Source organism: Priapulus caudatus, unplaced genomic scaffold, assembly GCF_000485595.1.
Source record: "Priapulus caudatus unplaced genomic scaffold, Priapulus_caudatus-5.0.1 Scaffold3548, whole genome shotgun sequence".
Lineage (NCBI taxonomy): Eukaryota > Metazoa > Priapulida > Priapulimorpha > Priapulimorphida > Priapulidae > Priapulus > Priapulus caudatus.
The window spans coordinates 9647-15849 of NW_014580609.1; the positions used below are offsets into that span (position 1 = coordinate 9647).

A 6203-nucleotide genomic window follows, 5' to 3' on the forward strand; every position below is an offset into this window, starting at 1 on the left:
CTCTCTCTCTCTCTCGCTCTCTCTCTCTCTCTCCCTCTGTCGCTCTCTCTTTATCTCTCTCTCTCTCTCTCTCTCTCTCTCTCTCTCTGTGCGTGTGCGTTTGCGTGCGCTTGTGGGTGTGGGTGTGTGTGCGTGCAGCGTAGGTATATTAGTGCGCTTGTGTGTCCTAGTAACATAAACTTTTATGCATGTTTCCCATATATAATTTGTGTGTTTTTAACTTGGGTTTCGCTGGATATCTAAAAAGAAATCACTCACCACGTCAAAATGAGTCGAACGATGATATCTCATGAATAAAGTAGAGATATATGTGTATGGAGACTGACACGAACTTTGCGTCGTGTTTTTGTTTGATATACCGAGAAATAGATGTCAATAGGCAGGATATATGTTCATCAAACATTTACACTCTCATCGAGGATAGGTACTAGAAAGTGACCGACACAAGTGTTGAAATAGGTATAGACTACCGGCCCCGAGGGGGGGTACTCCGCATAGTGACGTAGGATAATCATATGCGCCCATTTTTCATCATCCAGCCATCTTTTTGCCCATGATTTCACCATCGAGCCATCCTTTCCCCCCTATTTTTTCATTGTCGGGCCACCTTTTGCCACATGTTTTCACTGTCGATCCATCTTTTTGCCCAATGTTTTCACCGTCAATTAAGCCATCTTTTTGCCCTAAATTTTCCCATTTAGGTGGAGCTAGAGCCGAGCACCCCTATACCCCCCAAAAAGGTCGTGACGGTGGTCGGGTTAATAATGTCCCGCTGTGAAGTGCATTGTGCAACTCGTGCATTGTGAGTAGTGCCAGCCAAAGGCTATTTAAAATTAAGAATCTGATTTCTCCCTAGATTTTTATTAATAACGATTTAGCGGGAAATATTTGATATGTCATTTACACGCGCCCCTCAGCATAACGAAATCCAATCGAGTTCACTTGTTGATTTCCAGCACCCCCATCAGGGAAACATTTGTACTAAACCGTAACAACAAATATGGACGGTTCACTATGGAAAATTTTTCACCACAGCAACCAGCCAAACAAAGCATAAGAGTATGTTTATATGTTAAGTCAGTTATCAGAATGACGTTTTTATTAAGTGTCTTCGTGTGAGGCATGTGGATTTTTAATTTTATATGATTTCAAGGCAAATTTATAGATTATGAACTATAGACGTATACGGTAGGCCTATCACATAGACCGAATAATTCTGTCCCATATATTATACAGAGTGGCTATTAGCTCCAAGAAACGGTATTGCTAGGGTTAGAATACCGGTGTATTGACGTTAGTCACACAGCCTGGTCGGGTTAAGTGGCTATATGCCCGGCAGCCGACGTATATCTGACGGCTGCCGGGCACGGTCTTCGATTTCCTAAATGCCCGGCAGTTTTTAATTTTTTGCGTTATCTCAAGTAAACAAGGGTTAGGGTTAGAAATAGGATTAGGGTTAGGGTTAGGGTTAGGTTTAGGGCTAGAGTTAGGGTTTTTGTTAGGTTTAGGGTTATGGTTTGTGGCTATATGCCCGGCAGCCGGGCACGGTCTTCGTTTTCCTAAATGCCCGGCAGTTCCTAACCCTAACTCTAACCATAACCCTAAACCTAACAAAAACCCTAACTCTAGCCCTAAACCTAACCCTAACCTTAACCCTAATCCTATTTCTAACCCTAACCCTTGTTTACTTGAGATAACGCAAAAAATTAAAAACTGCCGGGCATTTAGGAAATCGAAGACCGTGCCCGGCAGCCGTCAGATATACGCCGGCTGCCGGGCATATAGCCACTGTGTATATTATAGGCAGTGGCTACGGGTACGGTAGCCGTATCTTAATATCTCGAGGCTACGGGTACGGGAGTCTATTCGTTTTCATACTTAACGAGACAAAGATGGCGGCGGGGGCGCTAGATTTCTAAATAACGCCTTGGAAAATAAATTCACGATTTGAGAGTTTAGATGAGCTAGAACCCTAACCCTAACCCTAAACCTAACCCTAACCCTAACCCTAAACCTAACCATAACCCTAATCCTAACCCTAACCCTAACCCTAACGCAAAAAAGGGGCTTGAACGACCGACGGCTACCGTACCTCCAGCCACTGCGTATATTATACGCTGTGGCTATATGCCCGGCAGCCGGGCACGGTCTTCGTTTTCCTAAATGCCCGGCAGTTCTTAACACTAACTCTAACCCTAACCCTAAACCTAACAAAAATCCTAACTCTAGCCCTAAACCTAACCCTAACCCTAACCCTAATCCTAACTCTAACCCTAACCCTTGTTTACTTGAGATAACGCTAAAAATTAAAAACTGCCGGGCATTTAGGAAATCGAACACCGTGCCCGGCAGCCGTCAGATATACGCCGGCTGCCGGGCATATAGCCACTGTGTATATTATAACCTTTTTTATATTTTGGTGAGGGTTATATTGGCCAATATAACCCTCACCAAAATATAAAAAAGGTTATATGGGACAGAATTATTTGGTCTAGGTATCACAGGGACTTGAGGCGGAAAAAAAAGTGTTACGGTATATGCCTAAATGGCAGTGGCTACGGGTACGGTAGCCGTATCTTAATGTCTCGAGGCTACGGGTACGGGAGTCCATTCGCTTTCATACTTAACGAGACAAAGATGGCGGCGGTGGCGCCAGATTTAGAAATAACGCCTTGGGAAATAAATTCACGATTTGAGAGTTTAGATGAGCTAGAACCCTAACCCTAACCCTAACCCTAACCATAACCCTAAACCTAACCTTAACCCTAATCCTAACCCTAATCCTAACCCTAACGCCAAAAAGGGGCTTCAACGACCGACGGCTACCGTACCTCCAGCCACTGCGTATATAAATAGAAGTAGTATAATATATAATACTTCTATTTATATATATAACACTTTTTTTTTCCGCCTCAAGTCCCTGTGTACGGTATAGTATAACGTACGTGTCGTGAGACCATGTATACTCCATAGTCTAGATTAACCCGACCAGGCTTAGAGTCAGACCAATAAATTGTGCCCTAAAATCTTTTGTATTCTGATGTTATTTTAGGATAAATAAAACATCAGAATAACATAAAATAATCAGAACACATGATCAGAGCACATCAGAATCACCTAAAATAACATCAGAATATAAAAATTTTTAGGGCACAATTTGTTGGTCCCTCGGTCGGTTCCGGTGTGCAGGTTAAACTCCGTTTATACCGTTTAGTCTTAGACGGTATTATATTTTAAAACAGAGTTTTGAGTTCTTAGATGCCTTATTCATCTTTGGTTTAATTGGTTTGCCTGCATTGCACTTTTGTATTAAATACATGTGACTGGGCCATATCCATATTGTTTCCATAGCCCTAGCTCTAGTAACTATAGCCCTCCGCTCCGCCTGCGGTAGAGCGGAGGGCTATAGTTCTAGAGCTACCATAGCCCTTGCCCGTAAAAGACGTATTCCAAGCTCTCTTTTCACCGTTTCGAATCGAATGGATAACGTAAGTGTAATGGTGGACATTCTAAATGCAAAGCGCTATTTTAAAATATAATGCAGTCAATTAAACGGAGTTTAAACCATAGTTTAACCTGCACACCAGAAACAACCGAGGGCGATTTGAGGTATGGAAACAAGCGTTTACCTAGACGGTGCGGGAATTCGCGGCGGGTAGTAATTTGCCGCATTTAGGAACACTGACACTGTTTCGAACAGTGGTTTAGTTAATTAATTTAATGAGTAATCACCTGTCTCAAATGCTTATTCAGTTATTGTTCAGTGACAGTGGAATTTAGTTTTTGTAGTTCAGCCAAGAAAAGATGCTTGAGTGGATAATGCATCGCCACTTTGGATTTTTAGGTATAATTTATTAATTAATAATTATATATCATGATAGCTAAGACTCAAGAGATGAGCACGCAGTATATGAGTCATGACGTCGTGTATACTACTTCATCTCTATCTGTAATTCTGTTCATGCTGGTTTTCTTTTTCAAAGTTCCAGAAGTTGGTAAATCAGCCCTATGACGAGGCAATTGAACTGTCCGATGAAGAGGATATTGTAACCACAGCACTTCAAAATATAGAATCTTCTGTCTCGTGTGGTATGTGTAGAAGGCTTACAAAACTACGCAATTGCCATATATTAATTATGCTGTAGAAAACAAATAAACATCTCTCTTCACTGAAAAATATGAAACTTTTAAGGAATATTTTTCATTATACAATAGCGTAATTTCCGTGATATTTTTATTGTTATGTTATATTTTTATTTTTCATTTCTGTGACGGGTAAGGTTTGGAAAATGGCGTATATATATGTAAATTGGAAATGAATATTTCAAATAACAAATAGTGTATATTACGGGAGGTTGTTATTTTGTGAGGCACTGGGAACGCCATTGTTTTCTCGTTGACAATCAAAAAAGGGGCCAGCAGAGTGTAGTACATTGAAAAATTACCAAAAACATCAAATATGTGTAAATCGAGGGTTAGGCCTATAATCCCTATTGTTGAGGGATTTCTTCTTGCAATCCTTCATTTAAGAGTATATATCTTCTGTCCAGATAAAATCTATTCAATCTTTATAGAGTATAACAACATATTTAGTTGCTTAATAGAAGTTTTTGCTTCTTTACAGAATTAAAATAGAATGCTAAGTGCAGACATTGAAAGTTAGCTTGTGCAACCTATACTGTGTCAGTTACGAAATGTTTATGCACCAACACAGTGTGCCACAGCTATCAGCTGGTCATTCTCAGTTTATGTGCTTACGAGATTAATGATCATTTTTGCCATGTGTATAGTCATGGGTTTAATACCATCCGTTTTATTAGTACATCTTGATAACCATAAAAAATGTCCCAATTTACCGGTGAACACAGTTCCAGTTGCCAATGCATACCTACTTCTATCTTACGCAACTGTCCGTACACAACAAGCACTGTACAATACACACACAAACATAGCATGTAGTACCATACATATTGATTTTCCCAATGATGGGTTTTTAAATGGCATGTAAGTGTTGGCTAAGTTTAGCTACTGTGAGGAATTTAGGTTATTAAGGCTTTTAGTGATAAGTTTACATGATTATCAAGTATGTACTTGTTTTTATGCTGCCCAGGGCAATAAGGCAACAAGTAAGGTATGTACTAATTGGATGCTTTCAGGGGTAGAAATAAGGAGAAAAAAAGAGATGGTCCACAGGACCATCTAGTTTGAAATTTAGATGGTCCTCCTAAATTTTAGATGGTTTTCCTAAATTTCAAATTGTTCTCTAAAAGTAATGCGGCGTGCAATTAAGCATAAGAAAGAGATTTTACATGGTGATAAAATGGTTTAATTATTTACCTACAACAGTGTTAGAGTTTTAAAATAAAAACCTTTTGCCAAACTGGGCGAGTGAGTCAATATAGGTTAACTGGCCCAAATTTTAAAACAAAAATGCTTGTCAAACAATAGTGAAAAAATAGACTATGGGGGTGAGTTCGGGAAGGGGTCCCTGATTAGGCGGGGTCTGGGAACCCTCCCCCAGAATTTTTTTGGAAAATTACGCCTCTTAGATGTAATTTCCTGCACTCTGAGGCAGCATTATTAAACAATCTTCATCACAAAAATATCACTGTTGAGTTGAGTATTTTAATCTTTGGGGACACCAAAGACAAAAATACTTGCTTAAAAAAAGAGAAACATAATAAACTTCAAATTGCTGAGGGTTGAACTGCTCAGTCTCTGCCAAGTTGTGCAAGTACAAGGCTAAAGGGCCAGGCACACTAGGCGATTAGATCGGGCGATAAAATCGGGCGACAAAATCACCTGATTCTATCGCGCGAGTCGAGTGGACACACTAGGCGATTAAATTGGGCGATTAAATCGCCGGTGAATGAAGCACACACACACGCACACACGCGCACAAGCACACACACGGCACGACACTACACAGCAAAACGCAGCGCCGTTGTGCTGAAAAAAAATACATTGTGATTTCGCGCATTGTGTCTGAGCGCATCGTGTTCACTCTGGTTCAGTGATCAGAAATTATGCATGTGCTTGTTGTCCATTGGCTGATGAATTGTACAATCGGGCGATGTTATCGCCGGCCCCGGACACACTAGGCGATGAAATCGGGCGATAATATCAAAACGTTTTGATCTATGCGATGACATCGGGCGATGAAATCGGGCGATAATATCAAAACGTTTTGATCTATGCGATGA

The 6203-nt window shown here is 40.5% G+C and overlaps 1 long non-coding RNA gene across 2 annotated transcripts in view; it reads left to right on the top strand.

Moving 5' to 3' along the window:
• Positions 1-5132, top strand: part of LOC106819492 — a 7886-nt gene extending 2754 nt beyond the window's left edge. The window contains exons 1-3 of one of the 2 annotated variants that reach the window (XR_001395440.1): positions 985-1059; positions 3984-4089; positions 5111-5132. This is a non-coding gene — a long non-coding RNA (uncharacterized LOC106819492). Of the gene's footprint in view, positions 1-984; positions 1060-3983; positions 4090-5110 lie in introns of those variants that run through there. The other variant, XR_001395439.1, reaches the window with a different exon arrangement.
• The last annotated feature ends 1071 nt before the right edge of the window (positions 5133-6203 follow it).